This window comes from Manduca sexta, chromosome 1 (assembly GCF_014839805.1).
Source record: "Manduca sexta isolate Smith_Timp_Sample1 chromosome 1, JHU_Msex_v1.0, whole genome shotgun sequence".
Classification (NCBI taxonomy): Eukaryota; Metazoa; Arthropoda; class Insecta; order Lepidoptera; family Sphingidae; genus Manduca; species Manduca sexta.
Genome location: NC_051115.1, coordinates 1,884,863 through 1,909,622, shown reverse-complemented (window position 1 = coordinate 1,909,622; position 24,760 = coordinate 1,884,863). Strand labels below are relative to the sequence as shown.

The 24,760-nt window shown below is 40.1% G+C and overlaps 1 protein-coding gene across 4 annotated transcripts in view; it reads right to left on the bottom strand.

Annotated features, from left to right (window-relative positions):
- Positions 1-24,760, bottom strand: part of LOC115454429 (la-related protein 1) — a 105,102-nt gene that overhangs the window by 72,822 nt on the left and 7,520 nt on the right. The window lies entirely within an intron of this gene.

Here is a 24,760-nt window from a genome sequence, read left to right as displayed (position 1 = left end):
AAAATAATGACCTATGTCAAAATTGTTAAATCGTAGGAATTTTCAAAAAAAAGCAGAAAATTATTTTGTTTTAAATAAAATCTTGTTTACCGGTCTCCCGCGGTAATAGCGGCGATAGCCTAGTTGGGTGTGGAACGGACTGCCGAGGCGAATGTCCGCAGGTTCAAATCCCAAGGGCACACACCTCTGACTTTTCTAAAAAATCATGTGTGTATTCTTTGTGAATTTATCGTTCGCTTTAACGGTGAAGGAAAACATCGTGAGGAAACCTACACATCTGAGAAGTTCTCTATAGGAATTTCGAAGGTGTGTGAAGTCTACCAATACGCACTAAGCCAGCGTGGTGGACTAAGGCCTAATCCCCCTCAATAGTAGAGGAGGCTCGTGGTCAGCAGTGGGCAAGTATATAATACAGGGCTGATATTATTATTATTATTATTACCAGTCTCCCGACGCGAGATCCAAATATACTAGGTACTTATAATTAAAGGAGAAAGAAATGCTTTAAATGACGCGAAGACCTTGCCGTTCGCCTGATGGTAAGCTATATAACCGTCCATAAAGAGGAGAAACACCACCCAACATCTTGAATTACAAATTTTGGTATTCCACTGCGCTCACCATCCTGAAACACGAGATGTTAAGTCCTTCAAACCGGAACACAACAGTGACTGCGCACTGCTGCTTGGCGGCAGAAGTAGACATTGCGGTAGTACCTACCCAGGCGGACTCTCACATATGAGAGACCTACCACCAGTAGGGGTGTTTTTAGCGGTGTCTGCGTCAGATCATTTAAATTTTTTAATAATTTTTTATTTAATTTAAACAGGCTTTGATTCAATAAAATCGGATGTTTGCAATTAGAAACTATGATTAGAATTCTTCAACACTAGCATAAAGCTTGATTAAAACAAAATATTCTTCCAACTTTGAAATACTAAAAAACAATTTTAAAGCATTACTAATACCCTACACTACTAATACCTAATTTCTTCGAAATTGTTTCGTGAAACAATATAGTTTTATCTATCGGGAACAAACGATTTACATTAGTATCAGTACATTGGACTTTCCCGCTTTAGTTAAATACAATAATGATATTTTTATCTTAATATATTCTTTTAGTTTTCCTTGAGAGTTCATGTTGGGGAATCCACATTTTCCCCATGACGGGAGGAAACATTAAGTCTTGGAGTCAACTATATATTGATATCGGCGCGTGAGTTTAACTGAAGGCATTTACGATCAGGGCCCTTATTCTGTATGATAGTGTAAACGCGTAACGCGGCCGTGTCATGTTATCTTCGAGAAATGTGCGTGGAATGGTATTCTGTAAGCCAAATGTCTATAGTCCTAAACATGATGCGTTGTGTTACGTGCTTGTTACACACTGTCAAAATAACGTGCGGGATAGAGAATAAGGCCCCAGATATAAAAAAAATTGAACACAAACAAATAAAAAAATATTTTTGTTTCAATAAACTACCTCACGGCGTAGTTTTATTGAGTATTGCGTGGTACGATCACCAGTGTTAGTTCCTGAGTTCGAATCCCGGGTATGGAGCTATTGCATTTTTTTGGTCAGTATGAACCCGTAGTCTGTTTACTGGTGGTAGGATATATATTATAGCCGCCCGTATAACGATCACCGTACACAAGGTGTTAAAACCCGCCATAGTGGCCCACGTGTGTCGCGTTCACGGATTAGCCTGTGTATATCCGGTTCCAACAGGCATAACTGTGTCGACTGAGGGGTAACCATCCCTCATCAGTCGACATTCTATTGGACCCCACTCCACTTACCATCAGGGGCAGTGGAGTCTCTTTGGCGTATAAAAAAATAACTAAAATGTGTGCCCCTTACAGCAATATCGTCGTAAACCATGAAACGGAACGCGCATCAGGAAATACGGATACCCTTGTTGCACCTCTGTCTACCGCTTCGTGGATAAAAGCGTGATACTTACGTTAATTAATAAGTCAACCACCCTACAAAACTAAGCATATATAACATTGTAAAGTAATTAACAAGTAAATGTATTTTATGTAATTAATTCGAAACAGGTATGCTAACGGGGCCCTGATAACAAACTTGAATATATGTAACTAGTTCTTTTGTGCGGTTTCGCTAAAAATATTAATAATATATAATAATATAAGCCCTGTATTATATACTGTCCCACTGCTGGGCTCGGGCCTCTACTACTGAGAGGGATTAGGCCTTAGTCCACCACGCTGTAGTGAGGGCAGACTTCACACACCCTCAAAATTTCTGTAGAGAACTTCTCAGGTATGCAGGTTTCCTCACGATGTTTTCCTTCACCGTTAAAGCAAGTGATAATTCATAACAGCATACTTTCAGTCAGCAATACACTCACGCGCGCCATATTTGCACTAAACTACAAAATGATCAAAAAATCAGAAAACTAAAACCAGGATTTTTGGAGAAAATATTCGTTACTAATGGATGACTTTTGGCACAATGTCAACAAAGGTGAAGACGAGTATGTGGTTTCATTTAGTAACGCAATGTCAAAATGACTCTGTACAGTCACAAACTGTACCTACATTACGCCTCAATTAACACGTTAATTAATGCCATTACACATTATTGCGGACATATAATAATCATCATTAATCAGGCATACAAGGAAAATATTTAATTTATCGAGTTATGATATGACTGGCTTATCCACGCAGCTTCGACCACGTGGAGTTTTTCCGACATAAAACTAGCATTATATATTTTCATGGGTTAAAAAATACCCTATGTTCTTCCCAGAATCTCAAACTATCTGCATGCCAAATTTTATCAAAATCCGTTGGGTAGTTTTTGAGTTAATCGCATTCAGACAGACAGATGTGGCTGGGGTCTTTGTTTTACAATGTGAATTATCGTGTTTTCAATCATCATGTTTTGATATGTAGGATTGTTTCATATAATCAATATATATAAAATGAATCCCTATTTCTCTTGGTCACGCCATCACGCGTGAACGGCTGGACCAATTTCACAATTTTTTTTTGTTGTGTTTGTTATTGAAAGGAGATGGTTTTTATGAAAGAAAAAATTCAAAAAATTGTGCGGAAAATTAGAAAATTTAAGAAATCTTAACGACACTATTAAGTTTACATAACTGTCAGCGATTGACATATCTGTCGGGTCAGCTAGTAATCAATAAAAAATAGTTTATAAAAATCATCAGCACACGAAATGATTTATTTTTTACACGGGCAAAGTTGCTGCACCTGATTGTAAACAGAGTGGGGGCTAAATAGAGTGTCTGACGAGATATGATTACCCGTCGTCAGTCGACACAATTATGTCGGCCTGTTTGAAAAGATATACACAGACTGATCGCGGTATGCGGCACACTACGTGTGCTAATCAATTGCTTTATTGCTCAAGTGTTAAAGAAATAAATCAAGGGAATATCAATACTTTTATTTATCTATTTACTATTAAATAAAGCTGCAGAGTTTGTTTGAACGTGCTAATCTCAGAAACTACTAATTCGAATTGGAAAATTCTTTCAGTGTTACATAGCCCATTTATCGAGGAATGCTATAGGCTATATAACATCACGCTATGACCAATAGGAGCGGAGCAGCAAGGATAAATGTTACTACACTGGAGAAAAAATATTTTTTCAAGAGCTTCCGTCGCGTGCGCTGCATAAACGGTTAATAATACATATACTCTTCCACTAAAACTCATGGCAGAGGACGTTCTGGTTGTATCTCTACCTAACCCTTAGAAGATAGCGTGATGTATGTTTTTACAACTAAGTTGCATTCAAAACCTACATCCTTCTTATAACAATCAGTTTATTTATAAATCGATTGTAACAAGATTTTCCTTGTTCGCCTTACGATATGATTAATAAATATTGTGTATCATAAGTGTTGTTTCATAGATATTGCACTAACTTAGATAATCTACACAGACCCGGACCTAAGAGGGGGGGGGGGGGAGCCGTGGTCCGTGTCCCGGGCGGCGAATTCAAACTTGGCAGACGAATAACTCATCATCAAAACAATTTTGACTACTAAGACGTCTAGTCCATTAAACACATAAGCGATTCGCAGAGCGCATTCCTGCATCACTACATAGTATTAAACAAAGTCGCTTTCTCTGTCCCTTTGTATGCTCAAATCTTTAAAACTACGCAACGGATTTTGATGCGGTTTTTGTTTTAATAGATAGAATGATTCAAGAGGAAGGTTTATATATATAATAACATCCATTGAATAGTGGAGAAATACTGTTATTTTGTTATGTTATACCAGTGCGAAGCCAGAGCGGGCCGCTATGTTTTTGTATACAACGTTCACAGTTTTTCTGTAGTGTATTTAGTATCAGCATTGCACCAGTGCGAAGCCGGGGCGGGTCGCTAGTAAACACTAATACAGAAAGAATGATTAAAATCCGGTAAAAAATCAACAAGTTATAAGCGTGTGAATTTAGGTAGATGGGGCTAATGTCAAGAACGGAACGAGACGCAATACACGCACGTGACGTCATCGGGAAATACTATGCGTGCGAAAGAAAGAGATGGAGCGATAACCGCACTACGCGTACACAGCACATTGCAATATTTGAAATATAACAGGATACAGGCTACGATACAGGCTTGCCTAGTATGGGGACCTTGTCAATACATTGTTTCAATTCGTACTTTATTGTAAAATTTCATACTTTGTATATTCATTACGTGTAAGATCTTTTGTGTTAAACAAAAATATTTTTTTTTTTTTCATAAATTATGGCGGGTCGCTAGTATCAGTATATACTGTATTGGGTTCCCTTTCGAATAATTCCACCATTCGCCACTGATGTAGGTACAAGCCTTAACTCTGCACACCAAATGCACGCCTATGCGTTGGAGCGCATTTGCCACGACCGTAGGCACACAGTTCAGTGTGTATACCTCATGGTTGCCAATTCAAATTGAGGCTTATAAGGGTTCGCGAACATTTCCCCTCTCCCTTCCAACTATCCTGAGATGGCTCCTTCTCCTTCCTCTTCTCATCCTCCACCCTATCCCCTCCTTTCTTCCTTCCAGGCGCTGAGACCGGATAGCCGTGGGTCGCCAGCGTACCGTTCGCTGGGTACCCCCGGTGATAACCAAAACCGGCTGATCTCCAAAAAAAAAAAATATAAAAGCCCTAACTCAAAACCTCTCAGCACAAATCAAGCAAAACTCAGCATACAATGAAAACTTATTAATTTCACAAATAGATCGCGCAGCAAATTGCTTCAGGGAAATTCGCCAAGGCCAAAAGAAACGGTGAACGGAGACCCCAAGGTCTAATTAACAGTGCAAAAGGGCGTTAAACTGGTCCAGTCAAGGTGCAGTGTTTAATGACAGGGTGTCTGGTATGCGAGTTGATTGTCCACTCGCCCATTATAATGACATGTGTGTTGTGTAACTGTAGTTATGTTGTGCGCGCGATAGATTTGCGTATATTTAAAAATTAAAAAATAAAATACTTTATTCATCACGTAGGACATAGTTGCACTTATGATAAGTTAAAGTACATGAGAATATCTTATTATTACTCAAATGAACTCGTTCCTATAACTAGACATTTTATATTGAACATAAAATAGCTGACTGTTTACTGGTGGTATGTCTCTCATATGTGAGTCCGCATGGGTATGTACCATCGCAATGTCTATTTCTATCGCCAAACAGCACTGTTGTGTTCTCGGTTTGAAGAACATCGTAGGCAATGTAACTAGTGGACATAATAACACTTAACATCTCAAGTCTCAGCATGACGAGAATGGAATACCAAATACTTTGTAATTCAAGTCAGATGGTGTTTCTACTGTGTATGTTCGTATCGCTCATCAGGCGAAAGGCAAGCTCGTCTCGTCATTCAAAGCAAAAAATGCATTAAAAATATATCTCGTACCACAGCGCATGCGTCAATCCGTCTGCTCTAACACAGCTGACCCAAAATGCCTTTATACGAATTTATTGGACAATTGCAATACAATTTAGAATAATCTAGACACGTTTGAAGAGTTCTTTGTCAATGGTTCGTATTTTGCGAGTCTTGACCGTATATTTATTTATTTATACTCTTGTTTATACAAAAAATAAAACCAGAAAAGAAAAGAGAGACAAAAGGCACATGTACAAATGGCGGTCTTATCGCTCTAGGCAATGTCTTCTGGACAACCATAATAAATATAATAATATCAGCTCTGTATTATATACTGTCCCACTGGACTCCTCTACTACTGAGAGATTAGCCCTTAGTCCACCACGTTGTAGTGCGGACTGGTAGACTTCACACACCCTCGAAATTCCTATAGAGAACTTCTCAGGTATGCAGGTTTACAGGTATGGCTTTACGTGATTTCCGAACGTGAAGGTATCATACCAACCTCCTGACTCCGAGCTGCGACTCATATTTTTTAAATGGAAAAACTCAGTCACAAGTTTTTTGGCGTAACACGGTTTTCGAACCCAGGACCTCAGCGCGGTAGTTACAACTACGCCACCGAGGCAGTCAAATAAAGGCAAAAGCTTGCTATATACAATGGCCCGCAAAGTTTAAAATGAAACACACTGAACGCTGCGTACGGAAGCCGATTGCGAGGGACCTTGCTTCGATTATCGACTATGATAAGGCTCATCAATCATGTATACAGTTTATTGTTGAAAACAATACGATGGTCAGTGGAGCGTGGAGTGGATCAAGACGGTCGCGGATTCGAAGTCTAGTTGACATTTTTATAAAGAAATAATTACCTTTTTTTTTATAGGGGAACGGTAAATTTTCCCCACTGCACCTGATGGTAAGTGAAGTGGGGTTCAATAGAATGTCGACTGACGAGAGATGATTACCAGACAGTCGATACAATTATGCCTGTTGGAACCGAATACACACAGGCTGATCCCGGAACGCGACACTAACGTGTGTCACTATGGCGGGTTTTAACACCTTGTGTACGGTGGTCGCTATCCGAGCGGATATATAATATACCCTATCAGCAGCGAAAGTAATAAAGAAAAACATACACATACATTTATAGACTAGAGTGTTCCGTCCCATGATGTGATACGGGGCTACAATAATCTCACTTCTCTTTTATAAATGCCAAAGGTCCATGTGCAAATTCCATCCGAACCGATTCAGCTGTTTCTGCGTTAATTTCTACCAAAAACAATTATACAAACTCGGTTTTATATTATTAGTAATCAGATTTAAAGCAGGAGAAATGAGAGCGTTAAGAAGCATGTGTGGGATGACTTTGAATGATAGAGTGCGGAATACTACGGTCATGAACATGAGTGGAAGACAGAGTATGTAGTAACCAAAATTGAGAAGGGTATGCTAAGGCTTGGGAGTATGTAATTACAAAAATTAAGAAGGGTATGCTAAAGTGGTTTGGGCATTTGGAGAGAATGGATGATAGATTGAGAAAGAGGATTTATAAGGCGAATGTGGGTGGAAGAGCCGATAGGGGTCGACCCCTACCGGCTCTTCCATCCACAATCGCCTTCGACACTCTTAGTAAAGGCCAGGTCAAAAGTACCCTGAACCGGTGTGAATGCATTAAAAGGTGAAGGTGAAGGTAGCGCGAGAAGTATGACAGAATCGTGTCGTGTAGCAATGGATAGTCCCAGCCTACACCTACGGGACAGAGGCGTGATACTACGTATATATGTAAGATTTTTATTAGGTTCACGTCGACATCTAAACAAAACATAGTTTTTTATAACGAGCTAATACGTAAATACCTTGTAACAAGGTTACCAAACTACGCACCGTCTACGCTTCAGTATTGTGAGCCAAAAAAACATTTAATAAGCCTATTTAATGGAATGTTTGGAAACAATATTGTTATTATAGCATCGAGCGGGCGCGAGTTGGTTTGATTTGATTATATATAAAAATGAATCCCTATTTCCCTTGATCACGCGTGAACGGCTGGACCGACTTCACGATTTTTTTTTGTTGTATTTGTTATTGTCAGGAGAAGGTTCTTATGAAAGATTTTTTTTTAAAAAAATTGCGTGGTAAATTAGAAAATTTAAGAAAACTTAACGAAAATATTAATTTTATATAACTGTCAATTGCTTGAAATAACTGTCAGCGATTGACAGAATGCGCGCTGCAAATTCATAGTTAAGACGGGAAAATGTCTTTCGGGTCAGCTAGTTTGATTATAAAAACACCTTTACTTTATTATCGGACTCCGAAATCAACACTGGAGGAACCCTGCTAATTTGATACTGAAATCCTCCGGCTTAGCATCTGTAGAGGCCTGGAGGAAAGTTCTCATCTCATCTCATCAGCCTACAACTGTCCACTGCTGAACATAGGCCTCCCTTAGAGCGCGCCACGTTGCTCGGTCCTCCGCTCTCCTCATCCAGCGTCCACCGGAGACCCTGCGAATGCCGTCGGACCAGCGGGTCGGAGATCGTGGAGGAAGGTTGAGAGGTGATATTTCGGGAAGGGAAGGAAAAGCCTTGGCCTTGGCCTTCTCCCCTCGGCCCATCTAAGAAGGTTTTCTTAGATGGGCCGAGGGGAGAAGGCCAAAAAATGTTGGCAAGCCCTCACAAGCCTCAATGTGTAGTTACAACCATGAGGTATACACACTGGACTGTGTGCCTGGAGCCGCGGCATATGTCCCTCCTTGCATGGGCGTGCATTCGGTGTGGAGACAGAGAAAACAAAAATTGCCTCGGGGAGACCAATCCGTAATAACACGAGCTTTATATTATACTGTCTCACGGCTGGGCATCTGCTGAGGGTTTGGCCATTAACGATACATATCAAGACGGAAAAAAAATAACCCGGAATACTCCTTCACGCGGGCGAGCAATAACTACTAACTTATAAATAAAAAAGTCCATAAGTCACACAGGCTTCTACATACGATATATTATCAAAACCCATGACTAAGCAACGTCCTTGACCCTTTAAACTGTAACATGGCGTACCATGACCTTGACATTTGACGTCACACGCATATTATAACTGTATAGATGGCAGTGGAGAAGGGTGCAATTTTACTAAAGGTAACTCGAGGCAAAAAGAATTACCTTAGTTAACATATCACGGCATTTCACAAAAAAAAAAAACAATAACTTAGATAAACGTAAAAAAATATTGTCTTACTTAAAATATCGCGGCCAATTTAACAGAAAACAAAAACTAAGGCAAGCGGCGATAGCCTAGTTGGTTGTGGAACGGATTGCCGAGACGAATGTACGCAGGTTCAAATCCCAAACACACCTCTGACTTTTCTAAAAATTATGTGTGTATTATTTGTGAATTATCGCTTGATTTAACGGTGAATGAAAATATCGTGAGGAAACCTGCACACCAGAGAAGTTCTCTATAGGAATTTCGAAGGTGTGTGAAGTCTACCAATCCGCACTAGGCCAGCGTGGTGGACTAAGGTCTAATCTCTCTCAGTAGTAGAGGAGGCCCGAGCAGTGAGACAGTATATAATACAGGGCTGATATATTTTATATTCTCCCACAATTCTTGCAATCAACACATCACTGTCCTACACGTCAAAAGCGACTAACAATACCGTATTGTAACGCGTCGAGCTAAACGGTCGGTTAAGAATAAAGATTGGCCAGCATCCAAGCCCATTAACCGTGGTCTACCTTTAAAAAAATAACATCCGACACAACGAGAGATTCGTTTAACATCATTTCACTAATCCACCCTAACATAAATCAGCTAGCTACCTCCCGTGGCAATTCTTGTGCGCTTGGTCTCCACACCTCGTGCACGCCCGCACGGGGGGACATTTGTCGCGGCCCTAGGCACACAGTCAAGTGTGTATATCTCATGGTTGGATATCATATTGAGGCCTATAAGGGGCCGCAAACATTTCCTCTCCCACTTCACTCCGCCTATCCTATTATGTCCCCTTCCTGTCGTTCGTTCGCGTCGACTGCGGGGTCGGTATTTGAAAAAAAAAAAACATTTTTCAGCTTACATCCTTCCCTCTCCTTCCCGTCTATCCCATCTCCACTACTATTCCAGGTACCCTGCAGTCGTTAAGCCGGGGGGACCCAGTACCCCATTTACGGGATCCCCTCGGTGTTGACTGCAGAAATACCATAAAAAAGGACATAAATTAGCTCCCCCGAGACAATTCTTTTGCGCTTGGTCCTCACACGTACGCCCATGCATGGGGGGACATTTGTCGCGGCCCTAGGCACACAGTTGTGTGTATACCTCATGGTTGCCAATTAACACTGAGGCCTATAAGGGCTCGCGAACATTTCCTGACCTTCTCCCCTCCTCTTATCCTAAGAATTTTTCTTATCCTTCCCTCACACTTCCTTCCCAACTTTCCTCCAAGGCCCTGCAATCGCTAAGGCGAGGGATTCCAGTATTCTATTCGCAGGTCCAAGACGGTGTTGCCTATAGGATCCTATACTCAAAAAAAGGCCAAATATCTTCATTAGCATATATTTTACACACACACTAACGTCTTTTATCACCAAAGGGGTAAGCAGAGGTTCAACTGATGCACTCAGTTCCCGCCGTACGAATAGAAGGCGAGCCTATCGCCATATCACACAGAGAAGATAAACCCAATATCACTGGCCGACTGGGGACCAGATGTAAGACCTAAGCTCTGCAGTCGTACCGTAACACAACTATACCATCGAGACAGTCTATTACTTTTAAATCTATTAATAAATTATCTTTCAATTCGAACCATTAGTTCCTGAGATTAGCGTGTTCAAAACAACAAACTCTTTAGCTTTATAATAATATATAGATAAGTAACAAATATTAGGTCTATTTGCCATACGTAAGGAGCCTTGAAGTATTACGTAACGCAATTTGCGGGGGAGGCGGGGACTTGTAAAATGTTACGATGCGTTACAGGGGCGGGAGGGGGTTCTCGTACAAAGCGTTATGTAACATTGTTTTTTTTTTTAATATAGGTATTTTATCGACTTTCCGGTATTTTGCGAAAAATAATTGTGAATATTAGAAAAAATTTGTAAGTTTAGAGTTACATAAGTTTTGGAGGGGGACGGGGGCGTACAGGGAAACGTTACGGCGCGTAACATCGGGGGGTGGGGGAGTCAAAAATCTTCAAAAATTGCGTTACGTAATACTTGAACGGCCTCTAAGGCGGCAAGTATCATTGTTTGAAACCTTCGCCACTTATACAGTAAGATTCTTCGATTGTTCGTCCCTATTCTTGAAGTTAAAACGCCTCCTTAGATCATGATTTTGTCATCCAAATTGCTATGGAGGGAAGTGTACAATTAATATTTCCAACTCCTCCCTATCTTTCTATTTGATTAATTTCGTTGCGGGATAATGACATTAAATTTCCCTGAGACTCGGCGAGCTTCACTGCTCGGTGTCATACAATGCCACTGCTGATCCTCACAGGAGTTGTAGTGGTGGGTGTGACGGCGGGAAAGTCTCTATTATGCAGTAAGGTGGTGGAATGTAGTGACCGCGATGCACCCGTCCGGGCCAGTGCGACGCCCGTCCGGAACGCCTTGCAATCACTTTACTGTAGCACTAATCCGCAGTGACGCGAGCCGCCAGGTGGCGCGGCGAGCGTGGACATTTAGTGCAAATATTAACATTGGTTATTAAGTATTGACTTATGAACAAAACTTGTAATATTGTAAATATAAAATTGATAGTAAAGGATGGTGAATAAGCAATGTATGGATAAATTTAGAGACGTGTTGAATTAGAAAATACTTCTCGAATATATCAAGACTGATAAATATATGAATATTTTAAAATATTAAATAGAAATTTAATTATTATCAATTTAGATCTGTAATGTTACATTTCCGGTTCGGTTGTACATATAATTTCAATCAACCCAGGGACGCCGCGAGCGTGGACATTTAGTGCAAATGTTAACCAAAACTGATTACAATATTTAACTGAGTAGGGTATATTTTATATCTGCCCGGATAGCGACCACCGTACACAAGGTGTTAAAAGCCGCCATAGTGGCAAACGTAAGTGTCGCGTTCCGAGATCAGCCTGTGTATATCCGGTTCCAACAGGCCGGCACAATTGTGTAGACTGTCGAGAAGTCACCTCTTGTGAGAAATTCTATTGGACCCCACTCCGCTTACCATTATGTTCAGTGGAGTCACTTTGCCGTACACTTAAAAAAATATTCAGGACTATTTTAATTCTACCGCCGCGCTGTGAAAGCTCTGCTGGTATAGCAATATTGTCTATTTCTACAACCTACCAGTTAACTATTGTATTCCAATTTGAAGTTTAAATCACCAAATTAACTAGTGAATTAAAATAGATAATTTAACTTAAAACGAAACCGAACGAAACGTAACCTTTGTGACCACGAAGGCTGCAATGTCTTCGAAACGTCGAAAGAAAATTATAATATAAAAACCGCAATAAAATTCGCAAAATAAATCTATTTCAATGTCTATCATTCGCGTAAACATAAGAAATCATTTTGAAAATATTTCTAACGCGCATCGCCTACGCTGATTCCGATACACCAGCTCGCATCTATCATGTAGGTTATGCAAAAGCGTCTGCCGCTAGACTGAAATTAGTAATCTAAATAGCAGAGCAGTGGCGAAGGGAAACGTTTTTCAAAAGGTAACCCGAAGCAAAAAAATTGCCTTGGTTAACATATCGGAGCCAATTGAACAGAAAACAAAAACTAAGACAGTCGTAAATTAACCTAAAAAAGGGGAGCCGGTAGGAATCTCGTTGTATGGCTTCACCATTGTAACAGAGATAGCTTTGGAAGCGTCCAAGAGCCAAGAGGCCAAGGGCCAAGAGCGTCACCAGCTTTATCGCCCAGGGGGGGCAAGTTGATGTGGAGAATGAGAAAAGTATGAATTGTAGGTAAAGTCGAGAGCACATGTTCCTACCCCACTTCCCGTCTCCCGCTTTAACAATCAAGAGCAGAGGGTAATAGAGAGTACGGAATATTAGGAATGGAATTGGTGAATTCATTCGAGTTTTCGACGTACGGGAATGATCAAGCAAGTCAAGTCAACGACTTGGGATTTTGGTTGCTTTACATTTGGCTACTTTTTTAGAATCTCTAGGTATCGTAAGGCATGTAATGCTACATTGTTTATATTTTTAAGTAATTCCTAACCGAATTTGGGCCACGGCGGCCAATCTCAACGGAGATCAGCCTCGCAGGAGTTATTATAGTGCACAAGTGCGTGCAATACACAAGCACTCTCTGTTCCTTCTCATAGTCCAGTGAGACGGCAGACATGACCGGAGAGTTCAGCAGGACCAACGGCTTTACGTGCTTATAGCACGAGGGTATTACACCGCCTACCTCCCGACTTCGAACTGTGAGTAATTTTTAAGATGGAAAAACCCAGTCACAATTATTTTAGCCCGGGATTTGAACCCAGGACCTTAGCGTGGTAGCAGTACTCGTACCGTGTACAATTACAACTACGCCTCTGAGGCAGTCCAATACATTTCTAGATATGTACCTGGCATGCCTCCAGTAATACGTCATGATGTCAACGCCACGATGACGCCAAGGACATTGATGGTCATCGTTGTTTATTTCGGAGAGTGATGATTTAATAATGCTCACAAGATACAACCAAAATACATTACATACGTAAGTATCATACGGCCCATACCCATTCTTTAATAAATAATAATAATAATATCAGCCCTGTATTATATACTTGGCCACTGCTGAGCAAAGGGCCTCCTCTACTACTGAGAGGGATTAGGCCTTAGTCCACCACGCTGGCCTAGTGCGGATTGGTAGACTTCACACACCTTCGAAATTCCTATAGAGAACTTCTCAGATGTGCAGGTTTCCTCACGATGTTTTCCTTCACCGTTTAAGCGAACGATAAATTAACAAAGAATACACACATGATTTTAGAGTTCGGAACGCCACATCTAATACGTAGTACATATATATCAATGGCGCTGATATTATGATTAACAAACTAATAACTGTCAAAGTCCACATTTCACTCGTAGATCGCTTACCTACCTGGCCGAAAACGAAAGGGCCGTGTCGAACACATTCGAAATGACCAGTGAAAGTGCATCCGAGTTGCTGTTACACAAACGACTGGCAACAAACGTGTATTGCGTAAACACACCGGTTCACTTTCGCACGGTGTGACGGAACGATCACATTTTTGTTAATTTTAGTTAATACTAGCGACCCGCCCCGGCTTTGCACGGGTGCAATGCTGATACTAAATACACTACAGAAAAACTGTGAACGTTGTATATAAAAACATAGCGGCCCGCTCTGGCTTCGCACGGGTATAACATAACAAAATAACAGTAATTCTCCACTATTTAATGGATGTTATTATACATATAAACCTTCCTCTTGAATCACTCTATCTATTAAAAAAAACCGAATCAAAATCCGTTGCGTAGTTTTAAAGATTTAAGCATACATAGGAACAGAGAAAGCGACTTTGTTTTATACTATGTAGTGATTACGAGCAACTATTTCAAACAGCGCACAAGGTGCGTTCAGTCTCCTCACCAAATGCACGTCCGCACTGGGACACATTTGTCGCGGTCCTAGGCACACAGTTAAGTGTATACCTCATGGTTGAAAGTACACATTGACGCCTATGAGGGACTCGTGAACATTTCCTCACCACTTCACTCCGCCCATCCTAATACTTCCTCTTCCTTCCCCTTCTTTCCTCCCCTATTTCTCGTCTTCCTCTCTTCCTCCAGGGCCCCGCAGTCGCTAAGCCCGGAGGAACCAGTATACCGTTCGCAGGTTTCCTTGGGTGCTGGCTGCGGGGTCTGTACTTAGAAAAAAAACAGCGCAGAAGGTGGTCAGAGGACATCGTAATGTCACAGTAACTCGCTGGATGCAAGCCGCTTCTAACAGGTTATTCTGGACGACCATTGGTCCCATACTGGTGGTAGGTCTCATATGTGAGGGTGCGCCTGGGTAGGTACCACCGCAATGTCTTTCTGTCAAGCAGCAGTGTGGAGTCACTGTTGTGTTCCGGTTTGAACATTGTAGCCATTGCAACTACTGGACATAATGATACTTAACATCTCATATTTCAGGATGGCGAGCGCAGTGGTATACCACAATACTTTGTAATTCAAGGTGTTATGGTGTTTCTACTGTTTATCGACGGTCGTTTCGCTTACCATCAGGCGAACGGAAAGCTCGTCTCGTCATACAAAGCAATAAATAGCAATGAAGAGTAATATACCAAATATGATATATCTTTGGGCCTCACTGCGCTTAACATCAAGTGCATGAAAGCCACTACACCGAGCACCGATAAAAAAAAAAACAAAAACATAGTTGGTTCATAAAAAAAAGTCGCTAAAAGGGACACTCGAATATATAAAACCGGCCCTGAATAACACGTTACAACCATAGTTTTTTTTTACAAATTGCCCGTTAACCATTTCGTTTCGTCATCACTAAAATAAATTGTAATTTACTCTTCAAAACGCGAAATTTCGAACATAGAAGTCTCAATCTTCGAGAAACCTTTGCGTCATCGATCCTGTGTTTCACAATAGGTGCTGAGCCGTCGTGAGTGACTATGACACAGCGAATTTTTTTTTATACGCGCCAAACGCGTCATTGAGTAGCTGTTAATGACTCACTATGCCACTTAGGTGGTATATTCACGCATATATTGTAGAACGCTGAACGGGTAGGCAGATGCGCAACAAAGCACTCACAGACTTCACTTAATTTTAAATATCAAGAGGCATTTTATCTATCTAGAAGTTAAATTAATTTTATATTGTTTAAAAGACAGTTTTTGATTACATTTCTCCTGTGCTTAGTTAAAAGATTAGTATGAGAGAATAATAGAATTACAAAAACTGCCTAAATATCATTAAAGTTAAGAGTTGACTCTTGAATGGTAGTTTTAGGACCGATTGAAAGATGCTACTCAGTATCGCTCTTAAGTGCGATACCAGCATTATAATATCGTAACTATTCAATAATTAATGACTCAATGAATAAAAACACTTTATTTTATGAACGAAATACAGTAAAATGAATGTAACACCGCAATGTCTATTTCTGCCGCCAAGCAGCAGTGTGTAGTCTGTTGTGTTCCGGTTTGAAGGACATTGTAGCCAGTATAACTACTGGATATAAGACTTAACATCTCATGTCTCAGGATGGCGAGCGCAGCGGAATACCAAACAATTGTTTGTAATTCAAGTTGAATGGTGTTTCTACAATAAGGCGAACGGCAAGCTCGTCTGGTCATTTAAAGCAATAAAAAAATATATAATAAAACGTGTACTAATAAGCGATATTATCGCTAAAAAGCTATCTCTTCCAGACAACTTAATACACAAAGATACTTATATTTATTATGAGTTAAAGAACAGATATAGACTAAACAATCCAAACAAGACAAAACATTGTATAATTGTAAAACGTAGGTAGTTATTGTAACATTCACTCGCGGACGACCGACACTTCAGTCCACCCCGTGACCTTGAAGGCTTCTTCGAAACGTCGGGAGATAATAATAATATGAATAACCGAGATAAAATTCGTCTTTCAATAAATAATTCAACATTAAATAACAGATATTAACAGCATCTCAAATTATATGTGATAGCATAATATGACGAATTTCGACAGTCGAGTTTGTTTATTGAATAGCACTGACTTAGCTAACAACAGGCACTTAAATAGCAGCTCAAGTTTCGAATATTAAATACTTCATACCTTAAACGTCTACTTAAGACACTACTCAAAGGTGAGTTCGATCTGTTAACACTATAGTTCTATTAACCGTTAAATATAAAATTCTATTGGAGCAATTGTTGGCCAGAAAAACAAACAAATCTCTGATCAATTCGCTGTTCTAAGTACACCCACTTAGCTTTTTTATACATTCCTAGCAGTGACCGCACTGCACCTGAAGGTAAGGAGTGGGGTCCAATAGAATGTCGACTGACGAGAGATGATTACCCCTCAGTCGACACAATGATGCCTGTTGGAAACTGATATGCACTGGCAGATCTCAGAACGCGACACTTACTTGGGCCACTATGGCGGGTTTTAACCACCTTGTGTACGGTGGTGGTAATCTGGGCGAATATAAAATACGTATATCCTAGCTTATTTCCGTGCCATAACGTTTATAATGTAACATTGTAGTATAACTACTGGACATAATAATTAACATCTCATGTCTCAGGATGGCGAGCGCAGTGGAATGCCAAACACTTTGTAACCCAAGGTGTTGGATAGTGTCTCTACTGTTTATGTGCGTTCGTATCTCTCACCATCAGGCGAACGGCAATCTCCTCTCGTCATTCGAAACAATAAAAAAAACCGTTAAATATTATAAAAATCTAGGAGTAATTGGCCAATCAGGATTCGCAGTCCTAAGTACATCCACTTAGCTTATTACCGGGTTAAGTTTTGAAATATGTAAACGCCGTGGCTAATCAACTTGCCTTTATCCATATAATATCTTAGATAATTTCGATAAAGTCAAGGCTGTGCGAGGATTATGTGTATTTTCGCAATCTCGAATCATCAACGTCATCTATCTAATCAAAAGATTTGGCACATCCAGTCCATAAACAGGTAGCCGTTACTTCATTTTTAAGAATACAATTTGTACAGAAAATGAATGTATAGATTTTTTTTTTATACGGCCATCTTGACATTGTGTTATGAAATGAAACCACGTGCTCGTATTTACTTATGCTTACGTTATGCCAAAAATCATGCATGACAAACGAATATTTTCACAAAAAAATTGGATTTAATTTTTGGTATTTTGATCATGTAGTTTGGTACAAATATGTGCGCATGAGTGTATTTCTGACGGAAATGTGATGTTGCCACTGCGACGAATCTTAAAGTAGTAGTGACATTAGGGCGTGTAAAATTAAAGTTACTTTTTATTGATATTTTACAAGAGCTTACTTACAACGTTAAGACTGTTTGCATTTCCTCAGTACATTAAGCATTTTTTTCTAAATACGTCATTTGAAATTGCTCAGCTGTTTTCGGTTACCATATTTTTTGCTGTTTATCAATTGCCTGCGACCTTCTGAACAATCTGTTTACACACAGAAGGCGACCAAGTCACATCCGCCAATGCTGAAGGCTACGCGTTGATACCGAATGTTAAAGCTGGCGTGTGTAGTGACTCAGTCTCATCCACCAATGCGCCTGTAAGGATGGAGTCGCTGTTGAAACACAGAAGACCAAGTCTTCATATCCGCCAATGCTGAAGGCTACGCGTTGATACCGAATGTTAAAGCTGGCGTGTGTAGTGACTCAGTCTCATCCACCACTGCGTCTGTAAGTCGAGTCGCTGTTGAAACACAGAAGACCAAGTCTTCATATCCGCCAATGCTGAAGGCTTAACACGCGTTGGTATCGAGTGTTAAGGCTGGCGTGTGTAGTGTCTCACTCTCATCCACCACTGCCCCTGTAAGGATCGAGTCGCTGTTGAAACACAGAAGACCAAGTCTTCACATCCGCCAATGCTGAAGGCTACGCGTTGATACCGAATGTTAAAGCTGGCGTGTGTAGTGACTCAGTCTCATCCACCAATGCGCCTGTAAGGATGGAGTCGCTGTTGAAACACAGAAGACCAAGTCTTAACATCCGCCAATGCTGAAGGCTACGCGTTGATACTGAATGTTAAAGCTGGCGTGTGTAGTGACTCAGTCTCATCCACCAATGCGCCTGTAAGGATGGAGTCGCTGTTGAAACACAGAAGACCAAGTCTTCATATCCGCCAATGCTGAAGGCTACGCGTTGATACCGAATGTTAAAGCTGGCGTGTGTAGTGACTCAGTCTCATCCACCAATGCGCCTGTAAGGATGGAGTCGCTGTTGAAACACAGAAGACCAAGTCTTCATATCCGCCAATGCTGAATGCTCAATACGCGTTGGTATCGAGTGTTAAAGCTGGCGTGTGTAGTGTCTCACTCTCATCCACCACTGCGTCTGTAAGTCGAGTCGCTGTTGAAACACAGAAGACCAAGTCTTCATATCCGCCAGTGCTGAAGGCTCAATACGCGTTGATATCGAGTGTTAAAGCTGGCGTGTCTAGTGACTCAGTCTCATCCACCACTGCGCCTGTCGAGTCGCTTTGACGCCGAGCAGTGAAGATTAGTGAGTGTAGAGACTATACCCTCCCATAACACTACTCTTGTCCTTCTGAGGCAATTCTTGTGCGCTCGCTCTCCACACCTCGTGCACGCCCGCACGGGGACATTTACCGCTGCCCTAGGCACACAGTTAAGTGTGGATACCTCATGGTTGCTAATTCTCATTAAGGCCTATACGGTGAACATTTCCTGACCTCCCTTACTCCTTTTCTAAGAGGTTTCCATATCCTTCCCCTAAACTTCCTTCCCAGCTATCCTCTCAAATTTCCTCAAGGACTCTGCAATCCCTAAGCCGACAATTCCAGTATACCATTCAGTATCCCCCGCGTTTTTTCTGCAGGATCCGATACAAAAAGAAAAACACTGCCCCTGCAAAGATCGACAATACACTGAAATATCTTTCTAACCGAACAAAATCAACCATGGATTCGAACCCATACCCCCTACAGCCAATTCAAGTTCACTGCCACTAGGATGACATCACCAGTCACACGTATAAAATCAAAATTCATTAAACCGAGCTCTACGCGCACTATCTTATCTTGTAAGAAAAAAAAAAGTAGATTATGAAATTGGAAAAAATACGTTCAGATAAGAGTTGATTACTGTCGACTGGCACATAACCTCCAAATAACACATGTGGCACCACGTGGTCGACGCAACGTGGCGGTTTAACTTCACCAATTATCATCATTGGTCGAAAATCAACCTTAACTCATTACAATTATTAATTTTGTTCTATTAGCTGTTACCTTATTTGGCAGTGTGATGCATATTTTTATTCATTAAACTGTGTCAAATCGCACGTACATGCGCGCGCGCAGACTTAGTAACATGAAACTAAACCGCCTTCAAAAACATCGAATAATTTAACATAATATATTGATTATCAATTTTGGAGGCGGTGATTAATTAAAAAAGTTAAAATGCGATGCGAAATATTCGTTTCAAGTATTAATATTTAGAGAATGATAGTCTAGTTGGAAAATAAACGGACTATGGCGATGAATGAACACATTTCTAACTTGTTCAAGTAACGAATACGTGTGTAATAATATACTGTCCCACAGCAAGGGCCTCCTCTACTACTGAGAGATTAGACCTTAGTCCACAACGCTGTAGAGCAGGCAGACTTCACACACCCTCAAAATTCCTGAGGAGAACTTCTCTGGTACGTAGGTTTTCCGACGTCACCGTTAAAGCAAGCGATAATTCACAAAAAATACACATATAATTTTAAAAAAGTCAAGAGTTCAGTACCCTTGGGATTTGAACCTGTGGACACTCGTCTCTGCAGTCCGTTCCACACCCAACTATGCTATCGCCATATCGAGCACAAATTCTCTCCAAATGATACAGGGTAGAACAACCGAAATATCACTTTTCCCGACCCGGACATAGAACCCGAGACTACAGTCGTACCGTGTTACAACTACGCCACCTAGACATTCGACAAGATATACACACATTGATATTAATTATACCAGTTATTAACACGTGTAAGAATATAGCCTTTATTCTTTATAAATATAAGGAAAATGTTATTTTCGGCAGTAAATATTAATTCGAAGGTCATTCAATTATTGGACATTATGAGACGTGTAATATAGCGCAGGATGACGAGCGCAATTCACTGCTATACTTTTAGTATTATACTAGAAAGTTATTGCAGCAATATGTTGCTCGCAAAACTTTTACAAATGCTTATAGGACTATTAGTATACTTATGAATTGAGACTGATATCTGTATATTAGAGATATTGAAGAACTAATACAGTGGTGTGCGTTACTGGTGGTAAGTCTCTCATATGTGAGAGTCCGCCTGGGTAGGTACCACCGCAATGTCTATTTCTGTCAAGCAGCAGTGTGTAGTCTGTTGTGTTCCGGTTTGAAGGACATTGTAGTCAGTGTAACTACTGTACATAATAATTAACATTTCGTGTCTTAGGATGGCGAGAAAATGGAATACCAAGCAATAATTTGTAATTCAAGGTGTTGGTGTTTCTACTGTTTATGGGCGGTCGTATCGCTTACCATCAGACCAAAGGTGAGCTCGTCTCGTCATTCAAAGCAATAAAAAACAAATTTTAATATTATGGAGGGTCTACATTTGAGCAACAGAAGCCAAAAAATAGTTTTAGAATTTTTGTCTGTATGTTTGTACACGCATCACGCAAAAACTACTGCATGGAATTAAATGCAGTTTTCACCAATGTATTACTAGAGGTCTAACTTAAAATATACGCTACATATTATCCCGGGAAACTATAAAGCGGGTATTTTATTCCGGAAAATCTTTTTCACGCGGGCGTAACCGCGAGCATAATCTATTAATTAATAATAAAAAACTCATTCTAATCTTAATGAGAAAAAAATACCAATTTGGGTTTTACAAATCACCCATTGATAACATAAATGACACTATCTTTAAAATATATCATGATTTCTTCATTTATTAGGTTTTCTATCAGACTCAACGCTACGAATACAATAATCTATTTATATAAAAATGAATCCATATTTCTCTTGGTCACACCATCACGCGTGAACGGCTGGACCGATTTCACTATTTTTGTTTTGTTGTGTTTGTTATTGTCAGGAGAAGGTTCTTATGAAAGAAAAAAATGGTCGGAAATTTGAAAATTTTAGAAAACTTAACGAAAATATTAATATTATATAAATATTGTTTGAAATAACTGTCAGCGATTGACAGAATGCGCGCTGCAAATTCATAGTTAAGACGGGACAACGTCTGTCGGGTCAGCTAATTATAATAATATAACTTATAGCTATAATGTAAGCCCAAGTTAGGATAACACAACATGTATATAATTTAAATTAAAAGTAATTTTAAACGCAGGAAATTAAACATAAAATGATAATAATATCAGACCTGTATTATACACTATCTCACTACAAGGCCTCCTCTACTACTGAGAGATCAGGCCTTAGTCCACCACGCTGTACTGCGGGCAGACTTCACTTCACACACCCTCAAAATTCCTATAGAGAACTCAGGTATGCAAGTTTCCTCGCGATGTTATCCTACACCGTTAAAGCAATAAACCCAATATCGTAATACAATTTAGAGACGTTCATGCAATAAGTAAACCTATACCAGACCATAGATGATCACTGGGGGGACTGAGGTGTTGGTCATCCGAAAAGTCAAAGTTACAATATCTACCTACATTTTACCATGAAGACTAGTTCTCGAAACTTTAGAAAAAAAAAATCATATAAAAAACCGCAATTAAAATCCGTAAAATATTTTCATTTCTAAGATTTAACACATATAACAAAACTATGCCAATGGCAGAGTACACGACTATTCCTGTGATATATTTAACACAATTAGCACTTCGCGATGGTCTAGTCCGCACGTGTAAACGAAATTGGGCATCTAACACATCACAATACTTGAAGATTTCGCACTCTTAATAAAATAATGACCCATTTCAAAATTGCCAATTTGTGAGAATCGTCAAACAACCAATTTCTTTTTGCGACCTTTTATGTTCTTCCCTTTTTTTCAGGTTACAGGTTTCATTTTTTAGATATCTTTAATAAGCTCAACTTTATAGCAACTTCAAAAAAAAGGTAGCAAACAAAAATTAGTCTTCCAACGACTGCCACGAATTAACAATTTTGAAATAGGTCATTATTTTATTAAGAGTGCGATTTAATCGTTAATGTGTAAACCTAGATTAGACGAAGCAACAAATCGGATGTGCAAGTAAATAGCACATGCGATTTTCGCCCTAATGTCGAAGCAATTAAAGCCTGTGTTGACAGGCCCCACTGGCCCCAAAAGTTTGCCGCAACAAACTCGCTCAAATAAAAGCTTAATAGATAGTGTTGACTAGGCAAGCACGGCAGGCTTTAGCTACCCGTAAAAAAAGAATATGCACCAATTTTCCGGCATCCTTTTTGTTAAAAGATCGCCACATTATTACTGGTAAAGTTATCTCATGTTTACGTGAATGTTAGACATTAAAATTAAACTAGTTTTCGGATTCTATCGCGGTTTTTTTTATATTTTATTAGGGGAGTCCCCCCCCCCCCCCGTGTCCATGGAGGCTGCAAAGTATTCGAAACGTCGTGAGAAAAATTAAAATATAAAAAACCGCGATAGAATCCGAAAAGTAGTTTAATTTAATTGGTAAAGTTGTCATTGGTTGATTGGTGTTTTAGTTAGAGACGCATCATGCTCGAACTAGTGGCATCTCTTCGGGCCCGTAACGCCTTTCTTAGGATCTGGTCCTTGAGACGACACGACTCACTCTTGCCCCTAAAGCCCACACTGTTTAATGCCTCATTTAGGATCAATTAGGGCCCACCCATTATTACGTCACACGTAAGCCCTATTAACATGTGACGTAATTAATGCGCCTTATTGCTAGCAATAATTGCCCTGAATTATATACTGTCCCACTGCTGGGCACGGGCCTCCTCTACTACTGAGAGGGATTAGGCCTTAGTCCACCACGCTGGCCTAGTGCAGATTGGTAGACTTCACACACCTTCGAAATTCCTATAGAGAATTTCTCAGATGTGCAGGTTTCCTCATGATGTTTTCCTTCACCGTTAAAGCGAACGATAATTCACAAAGAATACACACATGATTTTAGAAAAGTCAGAGGTGTGTGCCCTTGAGATTTGAACCTGCGGACATTCGTCTTGGCAGTCCGTTCCACACCCAACCAGGCTATGCGCCTTATTGCTAGCAATAATTGCTCCGTCTAAACAAGACTTTAATCTGTCCTTAAACCGTCCTGCAGTCGAAACTACTTTCCGAACTGGCGGTTAAGTAAAAATATATGCAATCTAAATAATCTAACATTTTGTGACTTAATAAATTATTTAATTAAATTTTATACGATGATTACTAGAGTATAGTTGCGTACTATACATGCTATTACAACTTTACGACGACATTTCTCGAAGGTGACCAGAGACGATAAATCAAATGACAATAACGCTTAAGGTTGCAAAGGTTTATTGGATTTCAGAAATCAATTATTTTTCTAGGACTAAGGAAATAACAATCATTATTATTTCATATATTTACATGTATATATAAAAAAGATCCGTTGTGTCTTTTTTTTACTTGACTTACGTTTGTTAGCCTGACAAGGGTCAGTTTATTTATTATTCCTTTTTATTTATGTGGAACTAACAGCTATAAGATATTAAATAAATATAACAACACACCAGGCTTGGATGAGCGCTTATGGCGCTCGCAACCCTTGAACATTAAGTGACCTGACAGCAACTCGCTAACGAGCTACGAGACTTTCCCGCCCTCACACCCACCACTACAACTCCTGTAAGGATCAGCAATGGCATTGTATGACACCGAGCGGTGAAGCTCGCCGAGTCTCAGGGAAAACTAATTTGTCATTATCCCGCAACGAAATTAATCAAATAGAAAGGGAGGAGTTGGAAATATTAATTGTCCACTAACAAACGTCACGTCCGTCACTAACGAGTTACGAACCTCAACGCCTACTAGGAGAGTATAAGACATCAACAAGGGTCACCTTCTATATTCCATCCCATAATAAGCGAGCCTATCGCCACATCGAGCACAACTTCCAGACTCCAATATCATTAATTATAATATGGT